Raw genomic sequence first — 14,141 nt, 5'->3', positions numbered from 1 at the left:
CACCCCCAGATTATTAGCAAGCCTCATGACACACATGGTGATTCTGGATAGGTTGATAATGCCGAGTCCTCCCCAATAAATCATTCTTAAATTGTGTCGTGAAAGAACATCGATCCTCTGCCCCTGTCGTAATCTAGTTTCACAGCACTTTCCAATTCGTGCTCCTGATTCCACGAGGAACCTTTCTCCCTGCTCCTTCCACACCTTCCCTTGCCCTGATGTGCTCTCGTGACCCCCTCGTAGTCTCACTTCTGCTGGCAGGAGATGCGGCCTCTCTCTCATCTCAGTCTTCGGGGTACTTCACAGAACCTGTATACTCCCAAGGCTCAGCCAGAACTTCATTCTGGCTCCCAGGCGGATGTCCTGGCCACGTCTCCCAAGGTTCAAGGTGAGGCCGTAGGCAGGGACTGGTGCAGTTAGAAAACTTGGGAGTGGGGTGCTGGGGGGTGCTCCTCAGATGACAGGTGCAGGGCAGACAGCTGGTGCTCTGGAGCTGGGAAGGTGATGGCAAAGAGAAAACACGGGTGTCCCTTGGTCCCGAAATGGACCTTTAACTGTGGAAACAGACAATGTAGTTTTTTAAAAACCTTGTTTAGTCTCTCATCACACCCTCCAAATAGAAGTTCTCCGATGACTAATTAGAGAATTAAAAACACTTTGCACTATCGAAGGTATATCAGGTTCTGTTCCTTCTCTATTTATCTTAACCTTGTTTTTAGAAATCTTGTTAAAATGCTTTCATGTCAAATGAGGAAAAGGTTGGATACAAAAATCAAATAGTAAAGGTAACTAGGACCTCTTCATTTATCACGATCAGTGGTTCTCAAAGTGTGGTCCCCGGACCAGCAGCGCCAGCTCCCCCTGGGAACTTGTAAGACACACGCGTATCCTCAGACCCTGCCCCAGACCTGCTGAAGCAGAAGCTCAGGCATGAGTTCTAACCCAGCTCGGTTCCCACATCCCTTACAGGTGATCTGACACCTGATGAAGTTCGTGGAAGAGATGACCTGTGCCCAGGTGTGGTATGTTCAGTGTGAAATCTCAACCCCATCGAGTTTTCTCTATGGCCGCATGGAGATCGACCATGAAGTTAAGCCGGTTACTCTGGAAGTGTCATCCTGGGTTATGCTTCCTTTGAGCAACTCTCCTTCCGACTATTATACATAACCTTCCTGTATGTATTAGTTACCAGCTGCTGAGTAATTAATGAACACAAACTCCTCAGCATGAAACAACACACATCTGTTATCTCAGTTTCCTTGGGTTAGAAGTCCAGACACAACGTAACTGGGTCCTCTGCCCAGGATCTCACCAAGCTGCGATGCAGGAGTCAGCCAGGACTGTGATCTCATCTGAAGCTGGGATCCTTTTCTAAGCTCACTGGTTGTTGGCAGTAGTCAGTTGCTTGCGGTTGTAGGACTGAGGTCCCGTTTCCTTACTGGCTGTCAACCAGGAACCACTCTCAACTCTTAGAGGCCACCCAGGGTCCTTCCCTCATGGCCATCTCCACAGCAAGGCAGTTGCTCCTTCAAGGCCACCAGGAGACTCTCTCAGTTTGACTGTCTTTGACTTCGTTTAAGGGTTCTCCTGATTAAGCCAGGCCCACCCAGGATAATCTCCTTTTTAAAAAAAAATTAACTCACAGTAAATTATTAGGGCCTTCATTACATCTGAAAAATTACTTTTTCCATAGAATGTAACCTAATCATGGGAGTTAGAATCGCTCATATTCACAGGTCCCACTCACATCCAGTAGAGAAGATTATGTAAGGCATGTGCACCAGGGAATGGAAATCTCGGGGTCCATATCTGAATTCTGCTCATACACTACAGGTAAGTATATCTTCTGTCGTTTTCTAAGTTCCATATACCTGAAGCCCTGTGCTCCATGGATCCTTTTCTCACCAGCAATGTGGACCTCTCTGAGCAAGTCTGATGGTCTTTCTCTGACCAATTCGCAAATTTTTATGTTGAAAATGTAAGGGCTAGTGCTTTTCAATAGTATTTAATTTTCTCTTGATTTTATTTAAAAGCCAGCCCAAGTTCTATATATATAGAGAGAGTTATACAGACTCTTCTAACTTACACTTTTTATTTTAAACTAACTTTGTAAAGCAAAATAGCTCCATTTTTTCTCATAAACATTTTTTATAAAATATTATCCTGGCAAGGCAAGACATAATATTACTTGATAATGATTTGTGCCAGAATTATGCAGGAAGCATGTTAAATGTAAGAACTTTATAAAAAACGAAAGAAAGAAATGAGTTTTTCATGTTTCTTGGACACTAACATGCTCCCTTAAAAAAAAAAAGAAAATGGTAGCCAGAATTTCATCTTGAGAGGACTTCATAAAACAGTTGTGAGGGTTTTACAAGGTCATGACTGGCTGAGTGGACTTGGCCAAAGAGTACTAATTAAAGACAACACCCACCTGGAAGGGAGGTCCTGGGGACAGATCCCAGGTCTCGGCCCTTGACCTTGTCCATACCTTACTAGAGTGAGGCCATAGACAGCACAGTGAAGACCATTCCAGATGCTGAGAGCTGAAAGGACAATTTCAGGATCCCAAAGACCGGGCTGAAGGGATGGGCCAAGTTTAACAATGATGTCAGAATCCACATCGAGTTCAAAGCACATGGGAGCTGGGCTGGGCAGAAGCCCATGTGAAAAGCACGCCAGGGATTGGAGATGACCGCAGTGACATGTGGAAGACCCAGCATTCGTGAGCTGAGGGGACAACACTGTGCGAGCCCTTCAGATGCACTGTCTCCTGACTCCTTCCAGTCATCCTCACGATACAAATTAAAAACAAAAAATCCTGACCCTCAGATTGAACAATTTTCTGAGCTCACCCAAGGTGTAGGAGGCTGAACTAATGCTTGTCTGAGTACTGACCCTCAAAGCTCTACTCTTCAACTATTTTGCCTCATATTGACAGGACATGGGGTGGGGTGACACGACCACCCAAAGTTAGGTTGCATTTTCTAAACTAGACTGTAAAAGAGAACTCATTTATTCTGTTTTAAGCTGCTTCTAACATCAGTTCTGCATACACACTCGCCAGCTAGAGTAAGCCCAGATACTAAATCTTATTATAAAGTTACAGTAATTAGGAATCACAGTAGGAGATGGCTCAGAAAGAGACAATTATATCAATGGAACAGAAGAGAAGTCCATAAACAAGTCTAAAATAGATGGCTACCTGATACAGTCAGAAATGAGGCTGAATATCGGTGTAGAAAGAATGGACTTTTTAATAGATGGAGCTAGAACAACTGGACATCCGTATTGGGGAAAAAATACATTGCCCTGCTACATAGCACCTCACATGTGGTCAGGAACTAAAACTGAGAGTGCAAAAGTAAAAAAGACTTCAAAGATACTACAGGAAAAATCTTGATGACCTTGAGGTGCAAAAGAATTTTTTAAAACCGGGACACAAAACCTATAAACTATAAAAGAAATACAAAATTTTTACATGAAAATTAAAAACTTCTTTTCATTAAAAGATTTCATTAGAGCGAAAAGACAAACTGTGCACTGAGAGAAATATTTGTAACCCATCTAACCAAAGCACCAGTATTAGAATGTATAAGTCAATAAGAAAAAAACAGCAGAAAAATATGTAAAAGAATTGAATGCCTTCTTAAGAGTGGAAACATGCTGGACAATAAATGCATGGATAGTACTCAAGCTCCCGGGGATCAAGGATATTTAAATTAAGACCGAAATGATGTCCATGGGACACCTACCATATTGACAAACATAAGGTCCGATCGAGAGCAGCGACGGCGAAGCCCTCGGGCACGCCTGCTGGGAATGGAGACTGGCACGATCTCTTTGGAAAACAGCTTGGCATTCTTTGGCATTCGTTGGAGAACAGATAAACTGTATACCCAAAATTCTGGTAGGGAAATTCCAAAGGAAACTAGGAGTCTCCCACAAGTCCACTTGGATACACGAACCACAATGTCCCTACAAGATACTTACAATAATAAAAACTGGAAACAACCCAAGAACCCATCAACATTAGATTAGATAAGCCAATCTTGGTATAGCCGCGTAATGGAAGTATTCACAGCAATAAATGACCCTCAAAAACTTAATATTGAGCCAAAGAAGCAAGTGGGAAAGCATATACAGTGTGGTTTTATTTATTTAGCTTTCAAAGAGCAGGCAGAGACAAACAGTACACTGTTTAGAGATCATGCGATGGTGAATAAAGTAATATATGAAGTAAAGCAGGGGGCTGGTTATTTCAAAGTCAAGATAGGGACCGTCTCTCAGCAGGAAGGAGGGGGGTCAAGGAGGGATGATAGGGCTCTAAGGGCCCGGCAACATCGTTTCCCGTCGCGGTGGTGATTTCTTGGCTTGCCCTGTTGTTCACTGTAAGCACCCTTCTGTAGGTGTGACATACCAGCCAATGCGAGTGTTTTTTGAATAGTGTGATAACAAGGGAAAGCGCAGAGCAGGCCTCCGTTTCGCCCCGCGGGGAGCAGTGGCTGGGCCGGGAACCGCAGCCCCGGCCGCTCTTGCAGGGGACACCGGTTCCCTTGGGGAGGTGGCCGAGAGCTCACTTCCCGCCCAGCGGCCTTGGCCCGGTGCCCCCCAGCAGCCTTTGCTTCCTCTGCAAGCGCCCTCTGTCAGCTAGTTATTGTCGATGGCGCCTGTGCAGCATCGTGTCTCTAATATGAGTCCCCTGGGGCCCCCCATTCAAGAGCTAGAGCGGAGTGCGGCCAGGATCAATGAGCAGCTGCTAGTAAAGAGAATGGAGCAGGTGCAGATGTGCCGGTGCGTGGCTTCTCAGGTTAGGGGATAAAGGGTGTTGTGACCTTCCCCTCGCCCTCTCCCTTGGGTAACTCATTCTGGGGAAATGTCATGAGGACACTCAAGCAGCCCTGTGGAGAGGGACGTGGGGTGAGGAACTGTGGCCTGGCCAGGCTGCCAGCCCCAGTCAGGCCTTCAGATGACCTCACTCTTGGTCAGCAGTTTGACTGAAATCTCATGAGAGACCCTGAGCCAGGTCCACCCAACTAGGCTGCTTCTGAATCCTTGACCCACAGAAACTGGGAGAAAGTAAATTTGTTATTTTAAGCCACTGAGTTTAGGGCAGATTTGTTACACAGCAAGAGATAACCGATGCACCTTGCTTTCTTGGGACTGCTGCCTGTGGCTCTGCCCACGCTAGGAAACTGCTGTAGACGTTACGAATGGCTAAGCTGACAGAGCCTGGGTTGACCTCAGACCTGCACGGTGCTCCCTCAGCTTCTGAAATATCTCTGGCTGATTCTTCCCTCATTCCACTGACAAATCTGTGTTGACTCACAGTTTTTCTGAGGCTAAAGAATATTGCTTAAAGAAATACTTTCCCCCAGGTGATAAAGGGGCATCGCAGGAGCCTGAAATTATGGGTTTTGAAGATTGTACTGGGACTCCCGTGGGTTGTCAAACCCCAATGGCAGGCATTAAGCTCTGCCACTGGCTGGTCGTTTGACCTGGGGTATACATTTAGCCCCTCAGAAGTTCTCCTTCTTTATCTGTTGAGCAAATATTAGTCACCCAATAAATATGTTATTTGGGGCTAAGTTTGTATATATAACAGAAAAACAATGGCATATTCAAGGTAGAAGTTTGGGTCACTTCCATGTCAAAATCCAAATGTAGATGACATCTGGCACCCATGACGTCAGAGAATCCAGGATCTCTGTAGCTGGTCCCACTGTGGTTATCCTGGTCAAAGATAGGTGCTCTAACTCCAACATATTTATTGAAACGCAGGACTTGAGGTGCGTGTGTGGCTTTGCTCCATGTGTCTTCTTGTTCTAGGACCTGTGCTGAGGGAGAGCCCCCTCTGCCCCCCTATTTGGGACATCCATTCTTGTAGAAGAGGGGAAAAGAGCCAGAGCCAACCAGGCCAGGGCCCGTAAAACTGCTCAGAGGTGGCATCTGCTCGCAGCCCTTGAGCCAAAGCAAGTCACATGGCCAAGTTCATAGCCACAGGGTGGGGGTATTCTCTGCATGGGGGAGGCAGGCAAGGCCCAGGACCCACGGGCTGCTCAGTGCCAGGTGCGATGCACACCTGACGGGCCCCTGGCAATGCAGGTGTGAGCCCTGCCCCTCCCTTGCTTTACTCTCTTGTTTAACTCACCTATTCTTAACTTTTGAATAAGTAATCATTTGAAAATTTGAACATATGAAATAGTATACAGTGACAAGCCTTATTCCCACACTGTCCCCTCTCCTCCCAGGTCTCTTCTCAACAACTATTCAGAAGTTCTCAACTATATAACAGCTATTGTTCAATTCTTGTATCTTTTTATGATTTTTGAAATGTGTATGCGAGAAACCATGGATATAAACTCGCATCTCCCTTGACATTTTGCTCAAAGTATCACAGGATACGTCCCACGCACACTGTTGTGTATCTTTTTCCACTTAAAAAATGTGCCCCAGAGACCTTCCCCATCAGTTGGAGAAAGCTGCTTGGTTCCTTTTTCATAGCTGCATGGTATTCCTTTGCTTGGATGGACCATGATTTCTTTGACTTGTCCCTGTTGAAGGAATTGTGATGATTTCCAACCTGTTGATTACACAGATACAAGTACCTCTGCAGTGAGTAAGCATGGACACGTGGAGGAGAATTCGAAGAAGCCAGAGGTGGTAAATGGATTCACATTTTAAAAAGTTCGAACAGTGATTCATTCTAACCCTAGATGCATATAAAGTCCCTCAACCTGTCTCAAAAGTACTGAAACTGTGATTTCACCGGTCTGACCTGGGGCCCACGTGTCAGTCTTTTTAAAGGTTTTTTTAGCTACATCCAGGGCAGCCAGGGCTGAGAGCCATGAGTCATGGGGAAATTGACTGTACGTGGCATATATTTTGGGAGGCATTTTAGGGGGAGAGAGATGAGACCGGAGAAGAAAGGAGGCTGGGATAGCTGCTGCCGCCGAGGACTTGAGCCAGGCAAGTGGGTAAAGTTCGGGGGTTGGTAGTAAATTTTGCTATCATGTGCCCTGTAGCTCTGCCTCCCTCTCTCCTTCATGTGGTGTTGACAAAGGCCCACATTACTTTTCACAGTGCCTGCCCTTGGGTGTATTATCCTGTAGGGTGGGCCTGGGAGGGAAGCCACTTTATTCCCATAAACACGTATTGTTGACTCCCCGGGTCTCCAGGACAAGGCAGATGCTATTAGCATCTTCTTTTCTGGATGAAGAAGCTGACGCTCAGAGAGGTTAAGAGGCCTGCCCAAGGTCACGCAGCGCAGAAGGACAGGATTCACACCCACACCTAAAGCCGAGGCTTCCTGCGGATGGGAGCCATTTCCTGCCCTGCAGCTGTCAGGACCCGCAGATTTTTGGCACTTAGGTCTGTTGTTTGTACAGTTTCCCTGCATCTTCTCTGAATCCTCTCTCTCCCTGGCCTGTTGTAACTTCACCTCAGCGCCCCACAGGGTGGGGAAACCGTCTCTATCGTGATCTGGGGGTCGTCATCATTCACTTTCCTGTTCCCTCGCTGGGAAAGAGGCTCAGAGCCTCCAAGTCTGTCATCAGACCCACGAGCCACTGGCCCCCACCAGGAAGATCTTTGCAGCCTGCGGGTCAGCAGCCCCCTCAGGAGGGCCGGGGGTGGAGGTGTGAGGAGTCCGACCCAGGACCTTCTGCCATGGCCCTGATAAGGGCCGCAGGCATAGGATGTGAATGTAAACTGTCAACCACGCTGCCTCCCACTGGAGATTCCTGCTTGTCCCATTGTTCCCTCTCCTGGGACAGCTCAGACCCGCAGGCTTATCTGAGGTCGGCACAGGAGAGGGTTTTTTTTAAACCAGAGGCGGGACCTTGATAAGGCAGCTTCGGCCAACAAGAATCATCAACGTTCATGCTTCCCCCCCCCCCCCCGGAACGTGGTAAGATCAGGAGAAGCCAGTGTGCTGGGGCAGGCTGCCCCCCTGAGCCTGGGAGGACTTGGGATAGAAACTGGGCGCACTTGTGTTTGTGAATGTTGTGTGTGTGTGTCTATGTTTCTGAATGTGTATGTCCCTGTGTATGGTACCTGTTTGTGTGTCTATGCATGTGAGTGTCATGTCTGTTGTCTGTATCTACCTGTGTGTGTATCTGTGTGTGTATGTGTGGGTTGTGGCCTGCAATCTCAGAACTCTTAATTCCTTTGAAACATATTTCCAATTCTTATTGACCGAGTTTCTCCCCCTCATTACTGGAGAAGACACCCCCCCCCCCAAAGAAAACACAATGCGAGAAGTATTTCTAGAACACACTACGTGGTCACCAGGCCTTAACCACTGGTGTAGAGGAATTCTGGGCCAGGCAGGGAGTGATGGGTTGACGCTCAAGGGCTGGGGGAAAATCCCGTGCTTCCACCAGGTGGCGCTGGAGCTGCACGCACTGGCTGCAGCTTCAGCTGGGAGCCCAGGCCCAACTCCTCCCTCATCACTAGCTTTCTCAACGTCAAAGATTTTATTTTTAAGGCATCACTCATCTCTCTAGAATGAGTTCCAGGCCAGTTGTTAGGTCATCTCCAGTGTGCTGTGGGCAGGCTTCCCCCCATGAGCCTGGAATTGGACCTGTGGGCACACACTTTGTGTGTGTGTGTGTGCGTGTGTGTGTGTGTCTGTGTGTAGGTCTTGTGAGCTGCAATCTCAGAGCTCTAATGCCCTTGAAATGTCCTTTCAGTTCATACTGATGAGGAGAATTTGGAGGCAGTTCCCCAGAGAAGAGCCAATGTTGGAAGCTTTAGGTCAGTAGACCTAGTGGGGGCCTTTGGGAGCTGGGACGGGGGACATGACAGTCAATGAAACCTGAGCCCCCTGCAGATGCTGCCCAGGCTGTGACTTCCAGGACCCAGGCCTGGTCCCTCTTGGGTGCGTTGGAATCTCTTCCATGTGACTGTGTGTTCTCCTGACACCTCTATCGCAGGACAGAGGGGTCAGGTGCCACGGAAGAGCCAGAGCCGGCTGAGGGCTGCAGTCATGTTTCCAGTAAAAACAAAACGCCTTCCTTTGCGGATCCTTGGAAAGAGCACACAGACCTGCCCCGTTGTAACTGTGTGTGGTGCGTCTGTGACTCAGCAGCATTGCACACTGGGAAGCGCGGTTTTGCTTTCTCACCCTCTCTGCCAGGTGTCCTCGAGTTTAAAGAACAGGTTTACATGTTTGATAGTTGGTGCAACAGGGAGACATCATTCCTTTGTAGTAAAATGTCATCCATTTCAGAGCCAGAATCCCCATCACTCTCACCTGTAACCTGTTTACATATGTTCATGTTGTGAGACTCTCGCGGTTTTTTAACTTTTTAATTAATTTGAGAGAAAGAGGAAAACATTGATTTGTTGTCCCACTTATTTGTGCGTTCATTGGTTGGTTCATGTATGTGCCCTGAACAGGGATGGAATCCACAACCTTCGTGTATCAGGACGATGCTCTAACTAACTGCACTATTCAGCCAGGGCCGTGAAGCCCATGTTTTATTTCATCTCCTTTTCAGATGTGGTTTATAAACACAGGGGAAATGCGCACACATGTATTCTTGAGGAGTGGAGTGAAAGAGGAGAGAAAATTGTCCTGTAATTTTAACCTAAGATCCAGTCTGTCATTTGTTCGTTCGAAACCCATGTGTTAAGAGAGATGGAGAAGAAAACCACGAGCTGAGCACTTCCAAGGGGCCAGGTGCTCCCTCTGCACAGGTGTGGGTGTGGCTGGTCATGGGCCCTGGGGCTCATGGTTGAGTCAGTGGATTTAAAGCGAGGCTGGCAGAGCACCTGCATCCAAATTGCCTTGTCAGCGTGTTGATGATGTGGGCTTCCCAGTGTGGCCCAGACCACTGCGTCCACTGCACACACTGCAGAGACACTGCTGGCCTGGAGGGTAACCCTGCAAGTCAAGTGCAGTCATATGCCACCAAGGTAAGTGCTGTGAGAGAGGACAGCCTCCAAAAGCCAACAACAGCAAACACCTGGCCCTTAGTACATCACGGACCTGTTCTCAGTGCTTTAGGTATTAACTCATTTAACAGGACAACCACCATTCTAGATGGTTTCTGCAGTCAGCCTTGTTTTACAGATGAAACCGAGGCACACAGAGGTTAAGTCACTTACCCAAGGTCACATGCCTGGAGGGCTGAGTGGAGGTGGGACCCTGCCACAAGCTGTCTAGCAGCACAGTCCCAGATCTTAGGGCTGTGCTCCCTGCCCCAGCTCTGGGATTTATATGTGATAAATGACAATCATAACCCTTTTAGAGAGCTAGTTCTTTGAAAGTTTGGATGGAGTTATATGTTTAAAAACTAGGAGTGAAACTTGGAGATACCAGTCAAAGATCCAGTGAAACTAGAGAGAAAGAAAGGTTTGGATGGAAGAGAGGGTGGAAAAAGATATGCAAGAACTTTATAAAGAAATAATTAAGAGCATATTTCTGGGGAGGAGCCAGGGGCTCTAACTCCAGTTGAGAGAAGAAAGGAGAGGACCAGCTGAACCTACCAGGGACCTGAGTCAATGCTGCTTTTGTCCAAGAGATGGCGCCAGCGTTCCCTAAAAGAGACCATGCTAATGCAGCTCCTCTCGCTCTGAGGCTCCCCTGAAGTCTTTAGGCTCCTATTTTGTTAGTATTTTTGCTTCAAAAACACTGAAATCCTTTCCTGGGCTCCCCCACCGTAGGGAAACCACTCCACCCGCTCCGTTGGTGTTAGCCCAGGCCTTGGCCGGGGAATCAAAGCTTTCTTAGCTGAGGAAGCCCGTGAGACCTTGAGGCCAGCCCCAGGCCCTTTGCCTGGACCAGCACAGCTCTGTGCAGGAGCTAAGAAAGGAGACTCATTTCTGTTGAGCGGCTACCAGGTGAGCAGGTCCCAGAACGAATCCTCTCCACAGCCACGCTGCCGGACGGGCATTAGTCATCCTAATGCCCAACGCACGCGCCAGGAAACGGGTTCTGGGAGCGGCGCGCACATGAGCGGGAGCCTGGGATGGAGGCCCGGGGCCGGCCGTCCCTGCCCACACGCCCGCGGCCCGGGAAGGCGGGGCTGTCTGTGCCCGCGCAGGGAGCCGCTGGCGAGCGGCCATCAAGAGAAGGGCAGGACAAAGCCCAGGTGCCAGTGTGCTCCCGTGTTTGCTTTCTCGCAGGTGGGAGCCAGTCGGCTTAGCGGGCTTCCCTGCTGACCGCGCCCGGCCAGCCGGGCTTAGTGGGCTTCCCGTCCTCAGTGGCTGAGCCCGTCGCCTGAGCCACGCAGCTTAGCATCTCTTACAGGAACAGGGCCTACGCCTGCCTTTTAGGAAGTGAAAGCAAACATAAGAGGGCTCTTATTTCGAGGTCCTGACACTCCCCACCCGCTGGTCCTACTTGACGTGATCAAAGCGTGCAGGAGAACACAGGAAAAGGTGTGTCGTGGCAGGACTGACGGGAAGAGGCCAGGCCTAGTGGCTCTTCCTCCCTCCCTCCCCGTCCGCTCCCCTCCTGCACCCTCCATGCTTTATCCCGGGCGTGAAGACCGTGGGCAGCGGTCGGAGGCAGAGAGCTGAGCTCCTCAAGTTGTAGGGTGCACACAAGAAAACCACTTGGGGATCTCGTTAAGGTTCAGACTCTAAGTCGTGAGTCTGGGGTGAGCCCGAGGTTCTGCGTTTCCAGCCAGCTCCCGGGTGTCCGTGCTGGGCGGTGCTTTGGGCAACAAGGCAGGAGGCGGTGTCAAAGGGTGAAGGGATGTGGGCTGGCTGAGCCCACCTTGCTCTCAGGAGGGCCAGCAGGGGCTGCCGGCTGTGGTATGTCCTGGCCGGCACCGGGACAGCGGCCCCTCGCCGTGGCACGCCCCCTGCTCTGAATTCTGCGGCTTCACATCTTGGCTCTTGGGGATCCTCTGAGCTCAGCAGGCTCTCATCAAGACCTGGGGATGGACCGAGGCAGGCGGAGAGGAGAGATGTTGAGGTGGTTCCCCCTTGCGGGGAGTCCTCACACTGGATGGCGGGGGAGGTAGGAGGTGCCCCTTCCAGGCTGGCCTTCAAATTCCTCTCATCTGAGGGGGCCGGATGACACTCCAGATGTGAGGTTAGGGTTTCCCAAAGTCTGCAGCGCCAAAGGCAGGCCCAGACGGCATCTGAATTTCCGGGGGTGGGTCCTGGGCTCTTGACCCGCCTCTTGACAAACAGCCCACGTGATTCTGACCTGCACTAAACTGTGAGAACCACCATCCCCAAGGTCATCTCCCCCCCGAGTCCCTCTTTTCCACACTAGTCAAGCTGTCTTCCCCACGAGGTCCAGGCAGGATGACAGGAGGTTCTGCCGTCCAGGATGCTGGTTCCCCAGCCTCTTCCCCTCGCCCTGGAGGAACTGGGAGCCAGATGAGTCAAACCTTGGTCACACGGGACTAAGCCCAGGCGCTTGGCTTCCCAGCTTAGAGCACCTTCCTCAGCGCCACCTCCTCTTTCCTTCCCCGCCGCCCCAGCGCCTCTCTACCCCCTCCCGGACTTCTGCCGTGGCCTGCGCCTCCATCCATCTCATTACCCCAGTCTCCTTGCCGAAACCAGACTAAGCTTCTTTCAGATCCCTTTCTCTGCCCTCACTCATACATTTTCTGTTCCCAGCTGCTTTCTAAAACAAGTCCAAACTCCTAGCTTCTGAAGACGCTCATGCTTTGCCATTTGACACTAATCGCCGCCACTCCATTCTGCGTCTTCCAGACCACCACCATTCTAGCTTCTCCGTTTTCCCGATATCTCAGTTGGCTCATACGGTACTTGGAAAATCATCTACCTAGAGCTCCTTGGCCCTTTATTTCTTCCTGCCAAAGTCTTCCCCATCCTTCCAGGCCCAACGTCAATACCCTCCCTCTCTGGGAATGAACTGGCTGCTGGGCCACAGGTGGCTGCTAGGGCCACACGGCTGCTATGGAGCGAGAACATGTGAACAAACGGGATGAGCACGGACGTTACTGAGTGTGTGTGTGTGTGAGAGAGAGAGAGAGAAAGGGTGGGGGGAGAGAGAGGGAGGGAGGGAGAGAGAGGGAGGGATCTTTGTTAAACTTGGATTGTATTATCTCGGGCTTGAGAATGACCAGGTGCCCTTTCAAACTAACCAATCAACTTCCCGACCCTTCCTTGGCTTACACAGCATCCCCCCTAATGAATACCCATTTCCTAGATCTTTTGGGGCCCTGTGTCCCTTATCCAATCTGATCCCTTTCGCAGGCTAGGTCCTACCCCTGATGATTGCCGTCTTAGTTCCTACTGCGTGTGCCTCAGAGTAGAAGGACCTTCTCCTTCACCATCATGGCTTCTACTGGGCATGTGCTGAGCAAAGGAATCTCCCTTTATTGTTTGTCTCCCCCCCAACCCCCCATAGTCTGGTCGAATGGACTGGCTGTACCCCGGGGAGACTGAAAATCAGCCCTCCCTTAGTACACGAGGCAGGGAGGGGTGTTAATCCCTCAGGGGCAATGCTGCGGCCCCCTAGGAGTGCGTGAAGCTGTAGCTCCCCGGTGAAGCAGGCTTCCGCTCCCCAGCTGATTATGCTTGATGATGTCTGACTCCCTGTGCTCCCTTCCTTTTCAATAGCTAGCTCCCTACGCTAACAAACCACAAAGGATTCCTGCAAAGATACACCGGAGAGAAAAAATTAATTCTGATGGTCAAACAACTAAAATGATCTGCGTCTTTAGAATCATTACTATTACTGATCGGGTTGATTTAGAGTTACGGAAACCATTCATGCTTTTATACCACGGACTTTAACTGCCTCAAACTATGCTCAAGGTCAAATTGAACAGATTAGACTTTGGTTGACATGACCTTAAGAAAGAGCATGAAAATAAGCCCTTTGAGGTTCACTCTGGGTAGATGTCAGGGACGTGAACTGTGTTCTTCTCTGGGGAGTGTGGGCGACAGATCAGATAAAGTAGGTTCTCCTGTTTCATTTTGAAGCCTAGCCAGGCCCCAGAAAGCAGAGCTTCCCAGCTCCCGTGAAAGCACCTAAGCGCCTGCTCGGCTGCGGAATCGGCCCGGTGGGCGACCCCGAGCGATGCTCCCGTGGCTCCAGGCCTCTCCGCGCTGCGCACCCCGCCCGCCGTCCCAGGTAATCTGCGAGCGCTGCTCCGCTCCGCTTCCTGCGGCGGCAGCCAGAGCCGCGCGGGACAGCGAGGAGT

Source organism: Miniopterus natalensis, chromosome 6 (genome assembly GCF_054644295.1).
Source record: "Miniopterus natalensis isolate mMinNat1 chromosome 6, mMinNat1.hap1, whole genome shotgun sequence".
Classification (NCBI taxonomy): Eukaryota; Metazoa; Chordata; class Mammalia; order Chiroptera; family Miniopteridae; genus Miniopterus; species Miniopterus natalensis.
This window is presented reverse-complemented; position numbering follows the sequence as displayed.